A 24,526-nucleotide genomic window follows, 5' to 3' on the forward strand; every position below is an offset into this window, starting at 1 on the left:
AAAACTGTGAGGTCTGTTTCAGAGTCCTAGAGGCAAATCCCAATGTTCACTCCACACACCTCTAGACTCCTCAAGCACTCAATCATTCCGTTTGCCCTTTGGCTTTCCATTGTTCATGCCATAGAGTTAATCACATTAGTACAACCCATTTGTCAGTGCAAATAGTTCACAGGGTCTTCTGAGGGCTCCCTGCCAAAGTGATGTAAGTCCAGCCCACTGGCTATTGCAATTAGAACCAACTTCATAGTGCTTCTACATACCACCTGGAGTGGTATTTTGTAAACTGTTAAATACTTTAGCTCTGTGCTATCTATTGGGGGTCTCTGCCTTTGTGTTGTTCTTGCCTTAACATCTGACTCATACCTTCAGAAATAGCAGATACATCTAAATCTCATCCCTGTTTGGGAGATGCCCAAAACATTAGTAGGCTTCACTAGTAGTTTGGCTTCTTAAAGGTGATTGCTACTCACATCCTTAGCATCTACATGCAGTTTTTCTTTGTCATGTAGCAGGAAGCACAAAGGCAATGTTCTAGTTAGAGAAGACAAGTTTGCTAGCCCCCATATTTTCACAAAAGCAATCTTTGACAAGTTATAGCTTCCAGAACAAGAATATATTGCAATAATATGGTACCCCAAACTTTAAGTTGATATTTTATTTTATTTTTGTTATTCACCATCTATCCTTATCCCTGCAGTTTCCAACAAAACCTGCAGAGTCCTGCAGCAAAGGTAAGTCTTTGCATGTTAATATATATCACCAAATTCCATGACACATTGTGTGTGTGGGGGGGTGAGTGTTTGTGTGTGTGTGTGTAGTCGTTGTTGTTGTCATCATCGTCGTTGTCATTGTCGTAGTAATAATAGTAGTAGCAGCAGCAGCCTTGGAGATGGTTCCCCCTAACTTTCAATGTTATCTCTCTCAAGTGAAGGAAAAAATATCTTATATATGTTTGCAAATGACAAAATGATTTTAAAATTTTGGGGGAAAGGAGCACACCCAGAAGTGCCCAGATGTTACTCTTGTCTCTAAACAGTCCCATGGGACAAATGGGATGCCAGGGATGAAGCCAGGGTGGCTGAGTGCAAGGTAAATGCCCTCCCCACTATACTATTTCTTCAACCCCATTATAAACTTTTTAAATACCCATGGTTAAACATTTGATGCTAAATCAAAATACAATTGACAAGTAAATGTGGTTAAAAACAGACCAAAAGGGCAGGAGTTATAGCACAGTGGTAGCACACATGCAGTTGACCCAGGATTATCCAGGTTTGATCCCAGCATCCCATATGGTTCCCCCAGCTACCAGGAGCAATTTCTGAGTGCTGAGCCAGAATTAACCTCTGAGCACTATTGAGTGTACCCCCATAAAGCCAAAACAGAAAAAAGATCTGAAGATTTAAAGATTTTGTCCTTAGAACAGCTCTTTCTTAACTTGACCACATAAAAATCCTTTTCTTCATATCTTTTCTCTAGACATTTTCCCATTCTATTTTTACCTTTCCTTACCAAAAAGAAGCATATGTCTTCCTTATTCAAAATGCACACTGTTTTCTTAACTCCTTTTCATGTGCATTCATTTAATTTACCCTTTAGAAGATTTAATTCCTAACAAAAACTAAGGGGTCATGGAGCGTCTCTAGAAGTATTCAACTTTAAAAATTGCTCTCCACACTATTTTCCCTTTGGTCCCTGGAACATATGTTTTGGTTTTTCCTGGGAGTGTTTACATTTCCAAGACTAATCAAATGTACTACTTCAAGGGACAGAGGAAGAAATGCAAGGTTTTATGTAGATCTTCCAATTTCTAAATTGAGCTATAACCTCTACTCAGCCATTGCGTTCTCTGCCACTGTGCACTCTTAGGAATTTCAAAAGAATCTTAAGGCAAATGCTCTATTCTAAGCTGACTGAAATGATTTCTGACTTACGGACATTCTTCCTCATCAAAAGGTTGATGTTCAGCACTAATTCACTCCTTCAGATTCCTCTTCCCAAAGCCCATTTATTTGATACCTAGCCTGGCTTGCCAAATATTTCCTAGCTCACAACCTCAGGAGGTTCCCAGTGGTCATTTGAAACCAGTGGAAGGCAAAACCTAAGAAAAGGCAGATCACTCCAGAATGGTGGGTGGCTGTTGGAATGGGCAAAGCTTCCTTTAGGGCTTATCTTGAGTGAGGGGGATGACAAATAGATCTCTGCAGCCCTCTATGAAATGCCACGCATTTTTACTTAGGTTTTTGGGTAGTCCCCAATTCAGCCCACCAGTACATTTGCTCAATAACACTTTGGATATTACAAAATGTTGTCTCAAAACTATATCTTAGGAGCTGTTTTCAAAAAGATACACACATTCCTAGGAGAGGAGATTAGAAACCTCCAGTTGCTCAATTCTAACTTACTCAACAGTTTCATTGTTTGAGGCCATTCTCTTGATTTCTTTTCCCAACAAGAGCTCATTTTATAAAGCTTATTAAGAAAACCAAAGTGAGTACAAGGAAAAATACTAAAATAAAAAACTCTATTGAACAGAAAAAAAAATCAATAAAATTTTAATATAGTGTAAACTTTGTCAGAAATACCAAGTTAGGGGCCAAAGAGATAGCACAGCAGTAGGGCATTTGCTTTGCATGCAGCTGACCCAGGAGGTACCCAGTTCAATTCATTGCATCCCAGATGGTCCCCCAGCTTGCCAGTTGTGGTTTCTAGTGCAGAGCCAGATAACCCCTAATTGCCATTGGGTGTGGCACAGAGCCAATCAATCAATCAATCAAGTTTTAAAAAAAAGAAATCGCAAGTTATATTAGCATTAGAGAATGAATGTACTTTATATTAATTTTAATAAATTTTGATTACAACAAATATTAAAATAAATTTGAACAAATTACTTAATGTTTTTGATAAAAATTAAATAAATAAGAACAAGAACTTCTCTAACCAATTTAAAGACATCTAACAAAAAATTACAGTTCAATTCATACCATATGGTATATTCATACCATAATTAGTCACAAAATAATGAATTTATTCCCATAAGAAAGTATTATTTGTGGGACCAAATGCTCCTTGTCACTAATCATCAGGGATATGCAAATCAAAATGATGATGGGATACCACCTCACACCACAGAGATTGGCGCACATCACAAAGAATGAGAACAATCAGTGCTGGCGGGGATGTGGAGAGAAAGGAACTCTTATTCACTGCTGGTGGGAATGACGTCTAGTACAGCCTCTATGGAAAGCGATATTGAGATTCCTTAAAAATCTGGAAATTGATCTCCCATTCTGCTCAGCTAATCCACTCCTAGGGATATACCCTAAGAACACAAAAATACAATACAAAACCCCTTCCTCACACCTATATTTATTGCAGCACTATTCACAATAGCCAGGCTCTGGAAACAACTAAGACGCCCTTCAACAGAGGAATCACTAAAGAAACTATGGTACATACACACAATGGACTATTATGCAGCCATCAGGAGAGATGAAGTCATGAAATTTTCCTATACATGGATGTACATGGAATCTATCATGCTGAGTGAAAAAAGTCAGAGGGAGAGAGAGAAATACACAGAATAGTCTCACTCACCTATGAGTTTTAAGAAAAATAAGTCATTTTTGTAACAATCCTCAGAGACAATGAGAGGAGGGCTGGAAAACCAGCTCACTCCATGAAGCTCACCACAAAGAGTGGTGAATACAGCTATAGAAATAACTACACAGAGAACTACCATAATCAAGTGAATGAATGAGAGAACTGGAAAGCCTGTCTGGAGTACAGGTGGGGGTGGGGTGGAATGGAGGGAGATTTGGGACTTTGGTGGTGGGATATTGCATTGGTGAAGGGGGTGTTCTTTAAATGACTGAAACCTAATCACAATTATTTATGTAATCAAGATGTTCAAATAAAAAAAAAGGAAAAAAAGTTTCAAATGACCAACAAACATATGTAAACATGCTCACCTTCACTCATAATCAGAGAGATCCAAATCAAGACAACAATGAGATACCACCTTACACCAGTGAGGATGGCTCACATCAAAAATAATGAGAACAGTCTTTGTTGGCGGGGATACGGTATGAAAGGAACTCTCATCCACTGCTGGTGGGAATGCCCCCTAGTCCAACACCTATGGAGAACCGTCTGGAGAGTGCTCAAAGAACTCAGAATTGAGCTGCCATTTGACCCAGCAATTGCTCTCCTAGGTATCTACCCCCAAGTTGGAAAGACATTCATTCCAAAATACGTGTGCACCCCACTATTTATAACAACACTCAGTATAATAGTCAAGTCTTGGAACCAACCTTGATGTCCAACAACAGATGAATGGATCATTAAGATGTAGTATCTATACACAATGGAATATTACATGGCAGTCAGAAATGATACAAACACAGACTTTGCAGCAACGTGGATGGACCTAGAACATGTTATGTTAAACGAAGTAAGTCAGAAGACAAAAGATAAACACAGAAAGGTAGCACTATTCTGAAGCACCTAGAACATACATCTTATACACAACTAATAACAATCAAATAACAGGGTTTAACAGGGTAGAAACTCCAAACACTGTAATAGTCAACATATACTTGGGAGCAGTGCCCAAAATACATGAAAAAGGAACAACGCAAACTCTTGACTACACATTATACCACAAAGAAATCAGCAACACCAGAAACAGCAGCATAGAGAGAACAGGTATGTAATCAGCCTTCTATAACAAAGGCCCACAATAATCCCTTAGAGATCGTATACAGGAACACAGGTAAAGAATACCACGGGAAATCACTGACTCCAATGGAAATATCCCAATACACTATGTTTTAATGCCTTTATCTTAGTATATTTAAAATAACCTCTCAGCTTTTCTGTCCACAGGCATTCTTGGATACAAAGGGCGAACAAACTAAGATGGCAGCTCGGATACCACACGAGATACCATACCTAGCTTGCACTACGAGATGGCCCCAAGAAAACTCTTTAACATACATTTTATCTCTAGGTTATACCTTCTTTTAGGAATTGAAGCACGTGACCAGTCAGCCACCGAAGCAGTAACTGCGAAGTACAGACTTAAACTACAGGCTCTATTCATCAAATACATTCAAGCAAACTAGCATTCCCTTGCTATTCTCTCCTCTCTTCTCACTACTTTCTTTTTTATTTTTTTTTCTTTTCTATTCTTCTCTTTACTTTTTTCCTTTTCTCTTCTCCCTTTCTTTCTAATGTATTTTCTCTTTTCTCCCTTCCTACCCCTTCAATATACCTTCCCCTTTCCCCCCTCTGGAAATCCAACTATCCCTTCACCCCTCAATCCCATGCAGACCTCCCACCATATTAAAACTCTTCACCCTCAGTCCTTAATCTATTAGGCATCAAGATTGACCTCCTACCCCAAGGAACCAATACCCAGCACCCAAGTGAAGGGACACCCAGTCAAACCCACACCTCGTCTCCTGCAAGAAAAGGCAGCCAACTCCTCTGCGGACTCATGCTGCGCCCCCCACCACCACCGACTCCCCCTAACGTGGACTGTTACTTGAAACAGTAGCCCCAATGCAAGAACTCTTCCAGGACCTCCCTGCTGCAAATCTTTTGCCAATCTGAAGAAGGTCAAAGGGTGTGATGGAAAGGTGCCTGGGAACCCACACACCACAAGAAAAACCCAAAAGACAATGGGAAAACCTGTACTTCCAACATAAGCATAAGACCTGTATTATACCACCTCTTTACCTGCTTTTCCCCAAATGTAAGATAGTCTTTTGCATCACTTTGGTCCTTTAAATACTTCGTTAATTCATTATTTTTAATGTCTGTCCTACATATACATATGTGAGCAATACATTTTTATTCCTTTTTTTTTTATCTTTTTTGGGTATGTGACCTGTTTCTGTTTTCCCCTCTGTCCACCCCTAAAAGCACCGACAATATAATGTAGCACCATTTCTCCCTGCAAAGGCACACTAAAAAAAATGGGAAATCTTACATATAAAACAGAGCTCTTATCTACTAGAGATTGGAACTCATAGTTGTTTACAATACAGGGATATCTCCTACCTTGAAAATATGTCATGTGGAATCAACTTAGACCTCAGGTGATTAGATACCATCCGTCCAGCCTTGAACCCTGGATCCCAGACATAGAAACGGCACAGTTCTTCACAACAGCTGCAGGAAACCAACAAGTGCCAGCTCTAATATGATATCCTGACAACAAGGAAAATGGGAACAACTTGACCTAAGAGCAGGTTATCCTACCTTACCAGCTAACGATAAGACAAAATCAGAAGACTTGTCACCCTTTGGCAGGTCCAAAAGCCAAGATCGCGATTTACAGATGACTGGCTGCTAGAACCATGACCAGACTGTATACATCTTGGGACCAATAAAAAAGCCCTAGTCTAGGGTTTGAACTACGACCTGCATAATAACCATGATCCCCAGTTCCAAAGGTCTGGGAGAGACAATTGTAACAGTATGGGGCTTCTGGAAGCACAAAGAAAGACACTATCCTAGGTGCCATCCTAGGTTCAGTGCAAAGACCAAGACCACCAACCACAGAAGATGGATTAAAATGACACTGAGGGAACAGAACTTCTAAAACCACAAAGACTGACTTCATCATAAGTCCCACCCCTGGATCTGTGCAGATACTGAGATCTCTAGACACAGAGGTCTGATTGTATCACCCAGGACAGAAGTCTTCCATACACCACAAAAGCACCACCGGGAGAGTAAACGATCCTGAACAGAGTCTATAGTTAATCCCATGACAATATACTCCAAGGACGGAGAAACCCCATATCTCTTAGGCCAAGTGAATTTCTTTTCGAATGACCCCAATATTTACTGTGTCAGGGCAGGAGGGAAAAAACAAAACAAAACAAAAAAAAAACAAACACAAAACATTGTTTATTTTTATATATTATTTTTTATCTTTATTTATTATTATTATTATTTTATTTGCCTATCTATTTTTGGTCGATTTCTCTGTTTGGGTGTGGTTATTGAAGTTGTTATCCCCAGTTATACCTATTTTTTTCTCTTCTTTTCTTTCTTTATGTGCTATGCCATGTTTCTTATCTCAAGACCATGGCGTTGTTTTTTTTTTGTTTGTTTGTTTGTTTTTTTGTGGTGCTTATCATTATTGTTGGAGTCCTCACTGGATAATTGACACTTCTTTCTGTACTGGTGGAGTGTTTCATCTTCTTTTTCTCCTTTGTCTCTCAAATCGATGATGAGAGCCTCTAGAAGGATTCTGCCCATTTTCAGAGTATTAGACTTTTACCCCAGTTTATTACTTTTCTCTTCTTCAATCAAAACCACGCAACTTGAACTAGCTAGTCCTGCCTCCCAAGTAGAGGGGGAAATAAGGGAGGCACCATGACCAAACAGGTGCAAGACTACTATGTAGTAGGATAGGTACATAGGGAACCACATATTCTAGCAGCCCTGGGGGTGAGGGAAGAGGATATGGGAGGTAGGACAAAAACGGAGGTGTAGGGAAGACAAATTGGTGATGGGAATCCCCCCTGATTTTATGTAAATATTTACCTAAAATATTATTGTCAACAATATGTAAGCCACTATGATCAAAATAAAAATTATATTAAAAATCACTACAAAGAAAATTGCATAACAGATAAAATATGGCATAAGGAAAATATTTTATAAATGGGTTGAATTTTTAGTATTTGTTTTATATTATCAAAATAAATCAATACCTTCTTTCATTCCTCTAATGAACCACAAGAAGTTTGATAGGAGGTGAAAAGAGAAGCCAAATTTTATTGACTCCGTTCCTTTCCTGACAACAAATTCTAATTAAGTAAGTGTTAGATCCAAGATAGACTAAAACGTGAGATAGGTTAAAAGAAGTCCTTACAATATTATAGCAAGAAATTATTTTTAAACTGAATTAACACATTGAAAAATGAGGTAAACTTGATTTTTCCAAAAATGGATCTCTCAGAAGGTGAAATTTTATATATAGAGCACAAATGTGTATGCTTACAGATATCACAAAGAAGGATGATCATACTGAGCAAAACCTGACTTGAATTGGTCATGTAAACCTTTGGAATAATTATAAATGAGTCATGATAAATTTTTACAAAGAATATATTTAGATGAAAAATTTCTGATTTCATAAAATGTCTCAATTTTAAAAATGTTGCCTGATTCAACAGAAAGAGAGATTGGTGGTTATGCTTAACTGAAACAAGACCTTGGGGTTGGTGGACAGAGTCTTAGTAAATGTATTGCCAACAGAAACTGGAAAAACTAACACCATGTTTAAATTTTACAATGTTTTAAGATCCTGACACATGTAAAGTAAGTCAATAGAAAGGTCAAATGCCAGATGACCTCACTTATCTGTCACATAGAGTGACATAACAAAGACATGCAAAGAAGTATCAAAGGTGGTAAACCCTTGTTCTAAGATAGAAATGAAAAGACCAGTATATAAGAAAAATTGGGAGAGGACTAAGAAAAAGCAGATAACACTAAATTTGTACTGAAGCAAGGGACCCAAAGGGCAATAATTAGATTTAAAAAATGTGCCCATTAAGGAAGCAGGATGGGAGGAGTTGGAAGGAATCTAGGACACTGATGGAAGCACATTAATACTAGTGGTGGATTGGTGTCTAAAAATTGTATACCTGAATCTCTATTACGGAAACATTTGTAAATAAAGGTGCCTAAGTAAAACAAATAAGTAAAACAAATTTATTTGAAAATAACTCTGATTTACTTGAGGTTTTAAATAGATTATTTGTGTAAGTATTCGTATATCAATTGTAGGTTCCAATTACCTTTAAACAGGTAGTAAGAGAAATTAACCTAAAATATAAATAGCCCCCACACATACAATGTATATTGATAATATTGTATGCATATACTTTATATATGCATAATATCCATTGCCCTACACAGCTCATTTCTAGTCCTTTACTGCTTTAGTCCCAACCATTATTTTTCCCCATTTACCCATTTTGCCTTCAATACCGTACAGGTCAATCATAGACAAAAATCTTTCACTGAATTTAATACCTCACCCAACTATTTCAAATTTCCCCCTCTATTTTCTTTTTCCTTCTCTTTGTTATTTCTTAAATAAGGAAGTTTGTAGAAGTGTCCCTCCATTTAAAGTTTATGTTAGAACCAAGTCAATTGGATTGTTGGACTTGTTCTGGCATCCCCCATAGGTACCAATCTCGCCATGTGGTATTGTTCTTCCTTTGCATAGGCACATTAAAATGGGAAATTATATACAAACATGTTCTTATATAATAGAGATGGGAACACACGAATCTTGTAATGCAGTAGGACCTTATACCCTGAACATTATCATAAAGACCTGGCTCAGGCCTCAGAAGAATGGGCATTGGGATGCCATCTACAAAACAACCACAGTTGTATATTACATCACCTGAAAGCAATCCTCTACCAGGGAAGACCCTACCACTGCTCTGGCATAGACCTATTTAACAGAGTCTTCCCTTTAACACACAGAGGACTTAACAACAACAACCTGCTTTTAGGACTGAGCTCTCTGTATCACCCTCTAATTGTGAGTGAAACTAAAGGGTGCTCCACATCATCCTGACTTTTATATAGGATATGGACATATTCCAAGATCCTTGGCTACAGAAAACTGACACCACCAACAGTGACTGTGTGAAAAATAAAAGTGTATTGGCACTACAGACAATGACTTTGGTTGGACAACCTAATATGCCTGGAGCCTAGAGTTGGCCTTATGCCAGAAAACTTCAGGGTTAAGGTCTCCTTGTATTTAGGCCAAGGCTTTTCCTTTCCATCTCCCCTATATTTTGCTGGGCCTATGCAAACAATTTCCACACTAACACCATCTTTGCTGTGCTCCTTTGACTCATTCTTAATGAAATAATGTATTATGATTTATTGTGTCAAATGTTAAAGGAGTTGCATAAATTTTGTGGCTTTGGATTGCTTTGTGTACTGCAAATAAATGTTATAATGTACTGTAATCTGGGGGTTCGAAGGACAAAGTAAATGTGCATGTATTTTGTTTTATTTTTCTTAATGTTTTTTTTATTGGCTGAAAATTCAAAATTAAGGTGTCAGCAAGAAGATTTCTTTGAGAATTCTGTTTATGGGTGATTGCCTTCCCACTGTAACTTCACCTTGTCCTTTCTTTGCATCTTTGTCTTCAATAAAATAATAAAAAAAAAAAGAGAGATGGGGAGGAATGTCATGAAATGTATTTGAAGTAGAATGTTTACCTCTACAGAAACTAGTCTTCTGTACAGCTTTGAATTTATCATTTCTAAAATTCATCTTTTTTTAAGTATTACAAATTTATTATGAATAAAGGGAGGCAATGAGAAATAAGTTAAGATACATGTCAAGAGAGAACACTGGGTTCTTCAGTATACAAAGCTAATCTATACCCCTATGTTTCAATATGAAAGTACACATCTCAAGAGGGAAGATAAGGGTGGCATGAGCATGCATGCTATGTATTAAGACTGCATGGGAACTGGCAACACGTGTGCTGGGGCAAGACAAAAGAGCTGGTATCTAAAATTTATTTTACTTCACTTTTACATACTAGACCACCAAAAAGCAAGATTGAGAAGTAGACAACAAGGCTTTCAATTCCTTCTCTTCCTGGCATGTTCCACACATTTTATTATGTTCCCTTTTTTTGTTTTTTGTTTTTTTTTCTGTCTGATGATGAAATTGAAGGTGTTTGACTACAAATTCAAATCCAAATGCTGATACCAAAAAGCTATGTGAACTTGCATTCTTTGTGGCTTATTTTGCTCTTCTTTCCTACACTTAAAGTTTATTTTGAGGGTTAAGAGAAACAAGATAATATATCTGAGGGCATCAACATTTGGCAAATAGTTGACTCTTACAATGCCTATATTTGTTGGTGGATTTTCCAATGTAATTTTTTAGATCAGTTCTCCCCTGACAACCAAGAGTGTGTAGTTTTGTGATTCCCTAAGAGTGTGATAAGCTGCCCTAAAAACACTCTACTTCTTTGACTCACTCAAGTCCTGGTCCCATTTCATCTCCTCAGGGCTTTATTCTCTATTTGGGAAATTACAGTGTTGAGTGTAGATCTTAGAGTCTTTTTTTTCAGGGACATGTCTTCATTTGTTTTGTTTTGTTTTGTTTTGGGGACACACCTGGCAGTGCTCATGAGTTACTCCTGGCTTTGCACTCAGGAATTATTCCTGGTAGTTCTCAGGGATATGAGATGTCAGGTATTGAATTTGTGTCAGCTGCACGGAAGGCAAACACTTTACTCAGTGTACTATCTCTGTGCCCCCCTAACTTTAGTTATATCTGAGCTTTCTGACACTAGATGAAAAGAATGAGGGTTTTAAAAATAATCTGAGTAGTGAATTTCAGTACAGAAATGCCTTCTTAATTATCCCTTAAATCACATCATATTAATAATCTGTCTAATCACTCCACCCATGACAAGGCATACAGATAGAAAGATAAAAAATAAAATTTATCACAAAACATGAAGGGCTGATCTATTTTTGGATACTAAAGTATTTGTGTTATGGATCTTCCCTAATTTTTATCTCTATATGTTCTTCATACCTCAAACTGTTTTGTCAGTAAATATAAAAGTTACAAAAGAGAAGAGTAGCAATCAATTCAAAACAACCTTTGAAACATCTTGTAATTGAGTTTCATAATATTGTAGGTTATTTGTGTAACAACTGCCAGTCTTATTTGTGAAAGAAATATTTAAAAAATGAAAGTTCAAATCTGATGAAGTGAGCAAATACATTTGTTTGGGAAAATATACATCATAATAACTCCAATGGTAATAACTTGCTTATCCTTCATTTCTGAGTTTTAATGCATATTTGATTGCAATGAAATACTTAGTTGCAAGTTTTACAATCTTTTACAGATTAAAATTTTAATTACAAATTAATTAATAATTACAAGTTTACAAATTTTAATTTGTAAAAAAATTTTTAGAAAATTTTACAAATTTCTGAAAATGGTCAACCTAGTAATTTAAAGCAATTAAAGTAAGATGTAGCATAGAATAAGGTCAGAAAGTTATCTGAATAAGGGAAATATCTGTAGAAAAAGGCAATCCTAATATGCTAGAATTTAATTTTTACTTTATTTCTGCCTCCTCTCTTTTTTCTTGCTTTTTTCTGCCTTTCTCTGAAAAAGTCCTATAACCTGAATCTAAATCATAAAGCAATTTATTAAATAGGCAAACAATGAAAAGAACACTAAGACTACCTTACTGGAAACAGAGACACAGTGGAAAATACATAGTCTGATCACAGTCAAGGAGGTATAAAAGTAATAGAGAAGTTTGAAAGATCTGAACATGACTTGAAATTCTAAAAACACTTCCATCAATACACTTATGAACAAAAATGAAATTTCAACAAAAGTTCTATGAGGCAAGTTCTCCAAGTAACCTTTCTTTTATTTCCATTGACCATTAATTTATTTTTTTTTAAATTTTTATTTTTTTATTTAAACACCTTGATTACATACATGATTGTTTTTGGGTTTCAGTCATGTAAAGAACACCACCCATCACCAGTGCAACATTCCCATCACCAATGTCCAAGTCTCCCTCCTACCCACCCAACCCCCGCCTGTACTCTAAACAGGCTCTCCATTTCCCTCATACATTCTCATTATAAGGAAAATTCAAAATGTAGTTATTTCTCTAACTAAACTCATCACTCTTTGTGGTGAGCTTCCTATGGTGAGCTGGAACATCCAGCTCTTTTCACTTTTGTGTCTGGAAATTATTATTGCAAGAATGTCTTTCATTTCTCTTAAAACCCATAGATGAGTGAGACCATTCTGCGTTTTTCTCTCTCTCTCTGACTTATTTCACTCAGCATAATAGATTCCGTATACATCCATGTATAGGAAAATTTCATGACTTCATCTCTCCTGACAGCTGCATAATATTCCATTATGTATATGTACCACAGTTTCTTTAGCCATTCATCTGTTGAAGGGCATCTTGATTGTTTCCAGAGTCTTGCTATGGTAAATAGTGCTGCAATGAATATAGGTGTAAGGAAGGGGTTTTTGTACTGTATTTTTGTGTTCCTAGGGTATATTCCTAGGAGTGGTATAGCTGGATCATATGGGAGCTCGATTTCCAGTTTTTGGAGGAATCTCCATATCGCTTTCCATAAAGGTTGAACTAGACGGCATTCCCACCAGCAGTGGATAAGAGTTCCTTTCTCTCCACATCCCCGCCAACACTGTTTGTTCTCATTCTTTGTGATGTGTGCCATTCTCTGTGGTGTGAGGTGGTATCTCATCGTTGTTTTGATTTGCATCTCCCTGATGATTAGTGATGTGGAGCATTTTTTCATGTGTCTCTTGGCCATTTGTATTTCTTCTTTGTCAAAGTGTCTGTTCATTTCTTCTCCCCATTTTTTGATGGGATTAGATGTTTTTTTCTTGTAAAGTTCTGTCAGTGCCTTGTATATTTTGGAGATTAGCCCCTTATCTGATGGGTATTGGGTGAATAGTTTCTCCCACTCAGTGGGTGGCTCTTGTATCCTGGGCACTATTTCCTTTGAGGTGCAGAAGCTTCTCAGCTTAATATATTCCCGTCTGTTAATCTCTGCTTTCACTTGCTTGGAGAGTGCAGTTTCCTCCTTGAAGATGCCTGTAATGTCCTGGAGTGTCTTGCCTATGTGCTGTTCTATATATCTTATGGTTTTGGGTCTGATATCGAGGTCTTTAATCCATTTGGATTTTACCTTCGTGCATGATGATAGCTGGGGGTCTACGTTCAATTTTTTGCAAGCGGCTATCCAATTGTGCCAACACCACTTGTTGAAGAGGCTTTCCCTGCTCCATTTAGGGTTTCCTGCTCCTTTATCGAAAATTAGGTGGTTGTATGTCTGGGGAACATTTTCTGAGTATTCAAGTCTATTCCACTGGTCTGAGGGCCTGTCCTTATTCCAATACCATGCTGTTTTGATAACTGATGCTTTGTAGTACAGTTTAAAGTTGGGGAAAGTAATTCCTCCCATATTCTTTTTCCCAATGATTGCTTTAGCTATTCGAGGGTGTTTATTGTTCCAAATGAATTTCAAAAGTGCCTGATCCACTTCTTTGAAGAATGTCATGGGTATCTTTAGAGGGATAGCATTAAATCTGTATAATGCCTTGGGGAGTATTGCCATTTTGATGATGTTAATCCTGCCAATCCACGAGCAGGGTATGCGTTTCCATTTCCGCGTGTCCTCTCTTATTTCTTGGAGCAGAGTTTTATAGTTTTCTTTGTATAGGTCCTTCACATTTTTAGTCAAGTTGATTCCAAGATATTTGAGTTTGTGTGGCACTATTGTGAATGGGATTGTTTTCTTAATGTCCATTTCTTCCTTATTGCTATTGGTGTATAGAAAGGCCATTGATTTTTGTGTGTTAATTTTGTAGCCTGCCACCTTGCTATATGAGTCTATTGTTTCTAGAAGCTTTTTGGTGGAGTCTTTAGGGTTTTCTAAGTAGAGTATCATGTCATCTGCAAACAGTGAGAGCTTGACTTCTTCCTTTCCTATCTGAATTCCCTTGATATCTTTTTCTTGCCTAATCGCTATAGCAAGTACTTCCAGTGCTATGTTGAATAGGAGTGGTGAGAGAGGACAGCCTTGTCTTGTACCAGAATTTAGAGGGAAGGCTTTTAGTTTTTCTCCGTTGAGGATAATATTTGCCATTGGCTTGTGGTAGATGGCTTCAACTAGATTGAGAAAGGTTCCTTCCATTCCCATCTTGCTGAGAGTTTTGATCAAGAATGGGTGTTGGACCTTATCAAATGCTTTCTCTGCATCTATTGATATGATCATGTGGTTTTTATTTTTCTTGTTATTGATGTTGTGTATGATGTTGATGGATTTACGGATGTTAAACCAGCCTTGCATTCCTGGGATGAAACCTACTTGATCGTAGTGGATGATCTTCTTAATGAGGCATTGAATCCTATTTGCCAGGATTTTGTTGAAGATCTTTGCATCGGCATTCATCAGCGATATTGGTCTGTAATTTTCTTTTTTTGTAGCATCTCTGTCTGGTTTAGGTATCAAGGTGATGTTGGCTTCATAAAAGCTATTTGGAAGTGTTTCCGTTTGTTCAATTTCATGAAAGAGTCTTGCCAGGATTGGTAGTAGTTCCTCTTGGAAAGTTTGAAAGAATTCATTAGTGAATCCATCTGGGCCTGGGCTTTTGTTTTTCGGCAGACCTTTGATTACCGTTTTGATTTCATCAATGGTGATGGGGGTGTTTAGATATGCTACATCCTCTTCCTTCAACCGTGGAAGATTATAAGAGTCCAAGAATTTATCCATTTCTTCCAGGTTCTCATTTTTAGTGGCGTAGAGTTTCTCAAAGTAGTTTCTGATTACCCTTTGAATCTCTGTCATATCAGTAGTGATCTCTCCTTTTTCATTCCTAATACGAGTTATCAAGTTTCTCTCTCTCTCTTTCTTTGTTAGGTTTGCCAGTGGTCTATCAATCTTGTTTATTTTTTCAAAGAACCAATTTCTGCTTTCGTTGATCTTTCGGATTGTTTTTTGGGTTTCCACTTCATTGATTTCTGCTCTCAGCTTTGTTATTTCCTTCTGTCTTCCTATTTTTGGGTCCTTTTGTTGAGCACTTTCTAGTTCTATTAGCTGTGTCATTAAGCTACTCAGGTAAGCTCCTTCTTCCTTCCTGATGTGTGCTTGCAAAGCTATAAATTTTCCTCTCAGTACTGCTTTTGCTGTGTCCCATAAGTTCTGATAGTTTGTGTCTTGATTGTCATTTGTTTCCAGGAACCTTTTGATTTCCTCCTTGATTTAATCTCGGACCCACTGGTTATTGAGTATGAGGCTGTTTAACTTCCAGGTGTTAATGTTTTTCTTCTGAGTCCCTTTGGAATTCACAAATAATTTCAGAGCCTTGTGGTCAGCAAAGGTAGTCTGCAAAATTTCTATCCTCTTGATATTATGGAGATATGTTTTATGTGCCAGCATGTAGTCTATCCTGGAGAATGTCCCATGTACATTGGAGAAGAATGTGTATCCAGGTTTCTGGGGGTGGAGTGTCCTATATATATCCTCTAGGCCTCTTTCTTCCATTTCTCTCCTCAGGTCTAGTATATTCTTGTTGGGTTTCAGTCTGGTTGACCTATCCAGTGTTGACAAAGCCGTGTTAAGGTCCCCCACAATTATTGTGTTGTTATTGATATTATTTTTCAGATTTGTCAACAGTTGTATTAAATATTTTGCTGGCCCCTCATTTGGTGCATATATGTTTAGGAGAGTGAATTCTTCCTGCTCTATATACCCCTTGATTAATATAAAATGTCCATCTTTGTCCCTTACAACCTTCCTGAGTATAAAGTTTGCATTATCTGATATTAGTATGGCCACTCCAGCTTTTTTATGGGTGTTGTTTGCTTGGATGATTTTTCTCCAGCCTTTTATTTTGAGTCTATGTTTGTTCTGACTATTCAGGTGTGTTTCTTGTAGGCAGCAGAAGGTTGGATTGAGTTTTTTGATCCATTTAGCCACTCTGTGTCTCTTGACTGGTGCATTTAGACCATTGACGTTGAGAGAAAGAATTGTCCTGGGATTTAATGCCATCTTTATATCGAAATTTGGTGTCTTTTGGTTAGTCTTGTCTTAAATTAGGTCTTTCAGTTTTTCTCTTAAGACTGGTTTTGTGTCTGTAAAGTTTCTGAGCTGCTTTTTGTCAGTGAAACCATGTATTCTTCCGTCAAACCGGAAAGTGAGTTTTGCTGGGTATAGTATTCTGGGTGAAGCATTCATTTCATTCAGTCTTGTCACAATATCCCACCACTGCTTTCTGGCATTGAGTGTTTCTGGTGACAGGTCTGCTGTAAATCTCAAGGATGCTTCTTGAATGTAATTTCCCCTTTTGATCTTGCTGTTTTCAGAATTCTGTCTCTATCTGTGGGATTTGTCATTGTGACTAGGATGTGTCTTGGGGTGGTTTTTCTGGGGTCTCTTTTGGTTGGTACTCTTCGAGCATGCAGGATTTGATCACATATATTCTTTAGCTCTGGAAGTTTCTCTTTAATGATGTTCTTGACCATTGATTCTTCCTGGGAATTTTCTTCCTGGGTCTCTGGGACGCCAATGATTCTTAAGTTGTTTCTGTTGATCTTATCATAGACTTCTATTTTCATCTGTTCCCATTCTTTGACTAATTTTTCCATTGTCTGCTCTTTTGCTTTAAGTTTTTTGTCCAATCTCTCCTGCTGTATGGAATTGTTATGTATCTCATCTTCCACAGCACCAAGTCTATTCTCAGCTTCTGATACCCTGTCCCAGAGCTTATCCATTTTGTCATTCACTTCGTTTACTGACTTTTTCAGTCCTGTTAGTTGACATGTTATTTCAGTTTGGAGTTTTGTCATTTCTGCCTTCATATTTTCTTGGTTCTTATTAGTGTTCTGTTCAACTCGATCCATGGTTTCTTGGAGTCTGTTGAGCACCTTCCATATTGCTAGTCTAAAGTCCTTATCTGAGAGGTTGATTAGTTGTTCAGTCATTATCTGGTCCTCAGAATTGTCATCTTCATTCTCTATGTCTGATGCTGGCCTGCGTTGTTTCCCCATTGTCACACTTGTATTGTGGGTTTTTCTACGTGTTGTGGTGGTATTCATTGTCTATATGATGTAGGCAGCACACTCCTCTGGCTCCTCCCTTTCTGGATGGGCTGGCTTGCCTCTAAGGGAGGGGAGTCCTCCGTGGATGAAGCCTCACACTGGGTCAAATCTTAGGCCCGAGCACACAGCAGAGAAGACAGTCCAGAGAGAAATGCTTGCTTCTCTGATATAGCACAGTTCTTATTGTGATTTTTTCTTATTGTTGCAATGGTGTTCTTTTCTTAGAAGGAGCGCACAGCCGCGTAGCGAAGCGGAGCGGCCGTGCTCTGATGGAGCCTCTTTTGCTCCAATCCCAAGAGTTTCACACAAGAGGACAGTAGACAGATATTTACAGTTCACACTCACAGTTGGGCCCCTGTGCGCAGGCTTAGATTCGTGTCTTTTCCCCGCCTGATGTCCCAAGCAGAGAATCCAGCTTCTGCAGCAGTCTGCCGGCCGGTTTTTATGTTCTGAATCCCACCCTGGAAATGGCCTCCGGGATAGGGAGAGCAGATTTCTGGAGCCTCTTTTGCTCCACTCCCAAGAGTTTCACACAAGAGGACAGTAGACAGATATTTACAGTTCACACTCACAGTTGGGCCCCTCTGCGCAGGCTTAGATTCGTGTCTTTTCCCCGCCTGATGTCCCAAGCAGGGAATCCAGCTTCTGCAGCAGTCTGCCGGCCGGTTTTTATGTTCTGAATCCCGCCCTGGAAATGGCCTCCGGGATAGGGAGAGCAGATTTCTGGAGCCTCTTTTGCTCCACTCCCAAGAGTTTCACACAAGAGGGACCATTAATTTATATGAAAACATTTGATATAATGATCTTGGCATTGAAGGATCCAATTGCATACCAATAAAAAATTGAATTAGTAGATCTGAAACTAAGTAAGAGTCCCTTTTGCATCTTTAGGGGTAGTTTTAAGTTACACCCAGTGATGTTCAGGGATTAGTATTTTTGGTGCTCAGGGATATTCCAAGCTGTGCTTGGGAAACCATATATGGTGCTAGGGATCAAACCAAGGTAAGCTGCATGCAAAAAAGTGCTTTAATCTCTATAAAAAGAGTGAATTACTGGGTTTGTCTGCACAAATAAAAAATTGGAGAAACTTGCAGATTAAGAAAGCTTAACAAGGTGGGCGGGGCGGAGGGGGCGTAAAGAAAAAAAAGAAAAAAAAAGAAAGCTTAACAAACCTCATTGTCTATTATTTTCTTTCCTTAATCTAAGTAGCTTAATATTCATAAATGATTTTCAAACATGCTCCAAAGAGCCTAGAATATTTGTTAGATCTATTTAGGGACCAGAAATATATAAAAGCCAAAATAGGGAAGTCAGGCAAGTAGGAGTGCTGCTATTAAAGAACCTCTACAAACTTTTTTCTTTTTTGTTGTTGTTGTAATATCTTTATTTAAACACCTGGATTACAAATATGATCGTAGTTGGGTTTCAGTCATATAAGGAACACCCCGCTTCACCAGTGCAACATTTCTATCACCAGTGTCCCAAATCTCCCACCTCCCCTTCTCCCCCCACACCTGTACTCGGGACAGGCTTTCTACTTTCTTTGTTCATTTACATTGCTATGATAGTTGTCAGTGTAGTTATTTCTCAAACTGCACTCACCACTTTTTTACATCTTAGTTTTCCAGTTAATGTTGCTTTTGAGTAAATAATCTGTGATACAAATAAAACATAAAAAATTGAGAAACTTTTTAAAATCTATATTAGGAACCACTCCTGTGCCATCTTCTACATATTATTATTTATTTACGTCTTCCGCTATTGAAATAGATTTTTTTTTGGTTTTTGGGTCACATCTGGTGACGCTCAGGGGTTACTCCTGGTTATGTGCTCAGTAATTACTCCTGGCTTGGGGGACCATATGGGACGCCAGGGGATCGAACCACAGTCAGTCCTAGGCTAGCGGGTAAAGCAGACTCCTTATGGCTTGTGCCATGGCTCTGGTCCCTGAAATTGATTTTGTTTCAGTTAAATGGTCTTGCATCTTGAATCATTTGTTTAATATGCAACTCTGTTTTACATTTCAGTTTATATTACGTTGAAAGGTTAGAGAAATTACATTTTGTAGTACAGTGACAAGATAGAACTCAAGATGTCATACATTCGCATCAAGTGTTTTAACACTAGACCCAAGTCTAAGTTTTAATATTTTAGTAGAAAGAATAATTTTCTCATTAAGGTTCATGCTGAACATAACTACTTTTATAATGTGTTCAGAAAATATTTCAGATAAACGAAAATTAGAGAGAAATAAGACTGTAATGTAAAGCAATAGTCTTTAACCATTTAGCACAGAACAGTACCAGTCTGAAGTTATACAAAGGTTGAAGAAAGCTGATTTAAATACTATCTAATTAGTCCACCCATAAAACCTTCAGTTCTCTAAATATAAATATAATTGCCTGTTTTTCACTTAGATTGAACCCATACTCTGTGTACAGATACATATTAACTTCTTCAATTTGACTAGAAGTTATTCAAAGAATGAGAACCCCAATTGATTTAGGTTGCTTGGTTTCCCACATTTGGACATAAAGAGTTTTTAAGTTAAAACTTCCTTTATTCTTACACTGGACATTATTTTAGCATGCTGCAATTCCATGATCCTAAAACATTTTTTGGACTATATGTAATATAGAGCTGATTTTCTCAATAGCAAGTTAAAGTTTTACTATTTATTTTTTGTATGTTTGTTTGAATCATGCACTTAATTTAAAGCATAAAATTCCTTCATTGTTTTATTTTGGGGCCATACTCATTGGTGCTCAGGACTTACTCTTAGCTCAGATTACTCTTGTTCTATATGTGGATACCTTATGGTATCCGGTCTGATATCAAGGTATTTAATCCATTTGGATTTTACCTTCGTATATGATGTTAACTGGGGGTATATGTTCACTTTTTTGCAAGTGGCTAACCAGTTCTGCCAGCACCACTTGTTGAAGAGATTTTCCCTGCTCCACTTAGGATTTCTTGCTCCTTTGTAAAAAAATAGGTAATTGTATGTCTGGGGAACTTTCTCTGAGAACTGAAGCCTATTCCACTGATCTGAGGGTCTGTCTTTATTCCAATACCATGCGTTTTTGATAACTATTGCTTTGTATTACAGTTTAAAGTTGGGGAAAGTAATGCCTCCCATTTTCCTTTTCCCTAGGAGTGCTTTGGCTATTCGAGGGTGTTTATTGTTCCAGATGAACTTCATAAGTGTTTGATCCACTTCTTTGAAGAATGTCATGGGTATTTTTAAGGGGATCACATTAAATCTGTATAATGCTTTGGGGAGTATTGCCATTTTAATGATGTTAATCCTGCCAATCCATGAGCAGGGTATGTGTTTCCATTTCCATGTGTCCTCTCTTATTTCTTGGAGCAGGGCCTTATAGTTTTCTTTGTATAGGTCCTTCACGTCTTTGGTCAAGTTGACTCCAAGATATTTGAGTTTGTATGGCACTATTGTGAATGGGATTGCCTTCTTGACGTCCATCTCTTCCCTATCATTATTGGTGTATAAAAAGGCCATTGATTTCTGTGTGTTGATTTTGTAGCCTGCCACCTGGCTATATAAATCTATTGTTTCTAGAAGCTTTTTCGTAGAGCCTTTAGGGTTTTCTAAGTAGAGTATCATGTTGTCTGCACACAACGAGAGCTTGACTTCTTCCTTTCCTATCTGAATTCCCTTAATATATTTTCTTGCCTGATGGCTATAGCAAGAACTTCCAGTACTATGTTAAAGAGGAGTGGTGAGAGCAGACAGCCTTGTCTTGTACAGTATTTAGAGGAAAGGCTTTTAGTTTTTCTCCATTGAGGATAATATTTGCCATTGGCTTGTGGTAGATGGCTTCAACTAGATTGAAAATTTTCCTTCCATTCCCATATTGCTGAGAGTTTTGATCAAGAATGGTTGTTGGACCTTATCAAATGCTTTCTCTGCATCTATTGATATGATCATGTGATTTTTATTTTTCTTGTTGTTGATGTTGTGTATGATGTTGATAGATTACGATGTTAAACCATCCTTGCATTCCTGGAATGAAACCTACTTGGTCGTAGTGTATGATCTTCTTGATGATGCATTAGATCCTATTTGCCAGGATTTTGTTGAAGATCATTGCATCAGCATTCATCAGGGATATTGGTCTGTAATTTTCTTTTTTGGCAGCGTCTCTGTCTGGTTTTGGTATCAAGGTGATGTTGGCTTCATAAAAGCTGTTTGGGAGTGTTCCCATTTTTTCAATTTCATGGAAGAGCTTGGCTAGGAATGGTAGTAGCTCCTCTTGAAAGATTTAAAAAAATTATTAGGAAAACCATTTGGCCCTGGACTTTTCTTTTTGGGCAGATGTTTGATTACAGTTTCAATTGCCTCAGTATTGATGGGGGTGTTTAGATATGCTACATCCTCCTTACTTAAATGTGGAAGGTTATAAGTGTCCAAGAATTTTTCCATTTCTTCAAGGTTCTCATGTTTAGTAGCATAAAGTTTCTCAAAGTAGTCTCAGATGACCCTTTGGATCTCTGCAATTTCTGTCGTGATCTCCCCCTTTTCATTTCTAATATGGGCTATCAGATTTCTCTCTCTCTTTCTTTGTGAGTTTTGCCAATGGTCTATCAATCTTGTTTATTTTTTCAAAGAACCAGCTTCTGCTTTTGTTGATCTTTCAAATTGCTTTTTGGTTTTCCACTTCATTGAGTTCTGCTTTCAGCTTTGTTATTTCCTTCTGTCTCCCTATTTTTGGTTCCTTTTGTTGGTCATTTTCTAATTTTTTGAGCTGTGTCATTAAGTTATTCAGTATGCTCCTTCTTCCTTCCTGATGTGTGCTTGTAGAGCTATAAATTTTCCTCTCAGGACCACTTTTGCTATGTCCCATAGTTTGTGTCTTTATTATCATTTATTTCCAGGAAAGTTTTTATTTCCTGTTTGATTTCATCTCGGACTCACTGGTTGTTCAGTAGCAGGGTGTTTAATTTCCAATTGTTAAGGTTTTTCTTCTGTGCAGCTTTGTAGTTCACATCTAATTTCAGAGCCTTGTGGTCAGCAAAGGTAGCCTGCAAGATTTCTATCCTCTTGATTTTATGGAGGTATGTTTTATGTGTCAGCATGTAGTCTATTCTGGAGAACGACCCATGCACATTGGAAAAGAATGTGTATCCAGGTTTTTTGGGATGGAGTGTCCTGTATATATCTACTAGTCCTCTTTCTTCCATAGCTCTTTTCAGGGCTAGTATGTTTTTGTTGAGTTTCAGTCTGGTTGACCTATCAAGTGTTGATAGGGCCGTGCTGAGGTCTCCCATAATGATTGTGTTATTATTGATTTCTTCTTTCAGATTTGTCAGTAATTGTATTAGATAATTTGCTGGTCTCTCACTGGGTACATATATGTTTAATAGTCTGATTTCTTCCTGTTGCACATATCCCTTGATTAGTACATAGTGTCCATCTTTGTCTCTTACCACTTTTCTGAGTACAAAGTTGGTGTCATCAGATATTAATATGGCCACCCTCGCTTTTTTGAGGGTGTTGTTTACTTGGATGATTTTCCTCCAGCCTTTGATTTTGAGTCTATGTTTGTTCTGACTATTCAGATGTGTTTCTTTTAGGCAGCAGAAGGTTGGATTCATCTTTTTGACCCATTTTGCCACTCTGTGTCTTTTAATTGGTGAATTTAGTCCATTGAAATTGAGGGAGATGATTGTCATAGGATTTAATGTCATCTTTATAGATTAGTTTGCTGTGTTTGTTGGTCTCTCTTGTCTTAGAGTAGACCTGTCAGTTTTTCCTTTAAGACTGGTTTATCATCTGTGAAGTTTCTGAGCTGTTGTTTATCCATGAAGCTGTGTATTCTTCCTTCAAACCTGAATGTGAGTCAGGCTGGGTGCAGTATTCTCGGTGAGGCATTCATTTTATTCAGTCTTGTCACAATATCCCACCACTGTCTTCTGGCCTTGAGAGTTTCTTGTGGCATGTCGGCTGTCTTAGGGATCCTCCTTTGAATGTAGTTTCCCTTTTTGATCTTACTGCTTTCAGTATTCTATCTCTATCTATGGGATTTGTCATTGTAATGAGGATATGTATTGGGGTGTTTTCCTTTGGGTCTCTTTTAGCTGGTACTCTTCGGGCATGCAGGATTTGATTGTATGTAGTCTTTAACTCTGGGAGTATCTCTTTGATGATGTCTTTGACAGTTGATTCTTCCTGGAGATCTCCTTCCTGGGTTTCTGGGACTCCAATGATTCTTATTTTGTTTCTGTTGAGTTTGTCAAAGACTTCTATTTTCATCTGTTCGCATGCTTTGAGTACTTTTTTCATTGCCTGCTTGTTTGTCTTAAGTTTCTTTTCCAATTTCTTCAGTTGTGTTGAGTTTTTCTGCATCACATCTTCCAGTACTCTGATTCTCTCCTCAGCTGCTGATACCCTGTTGGCGAAGCTATCCATTGAGGTTTTCAGTTGAGCAGCCATGTTTTTCAGATCTATTATTTCAGTTTGGAGTTTTCTGATTTCTCTAAAAATATGGAACGCTTCACGAATTTGCATGTCATCCTTGCGCAGGGACCATGCTAACCTTCTCTGTATCATTCCAATTTTAGTATATTTGCTGCCAAAGCAAGCACGATTTTTGAAACTTTAAACAGTTTAGGTGAATAAATTCATATTAGTCCCAACTCTTCCTTAGGTTAAAATTATAAGACTTCTGAAATATATTTATCTGCAATTACCTGAGGAGTACCAAGCAACACTTTTTGTGAGGTAATAATTATCTTTCCTCACTATATCCATGGCAAACTAACTAAAATAATTGTTACTTACTTTAAAGTTCTTCTATTGGTTAT

The 24,526-nt window shown here is 37.7% G+C and overlaps 1 non-coding gene across 1 annotated transcript; it reads right to left on the reverse strand.

Moving 5' to 3' along the window:
- Positions 1-24,200: 24,200 nt before the first annotated feature.
- LOC126031619 (U6 spliceosomal RNA) lies at positions 24,201-24,303 on the reverse strand. The gene has a single exon (XR_007503451.1). It is a non-coding gene; the product is annotated as a U6 spliceosomal RNA (small nuclear RNA).
- Between the last annotated feature and the right edge of the window lie 223 nt (positions 24,304-24,526).

Source organism: Suncus etruscus, chromosome 15 (assembly GCF_024139225.1).
Source record: "Suncus etruscus isolate mSunEtr1 chromosome 15, mSunEtr1.pri.cur, whole genome shotgun sequence".
NCBI lineage: Eukaryota > Metazoa > Chordata > Mammalia > Eulipotyphla > Soricidae > Suncus > Suncus etruscus.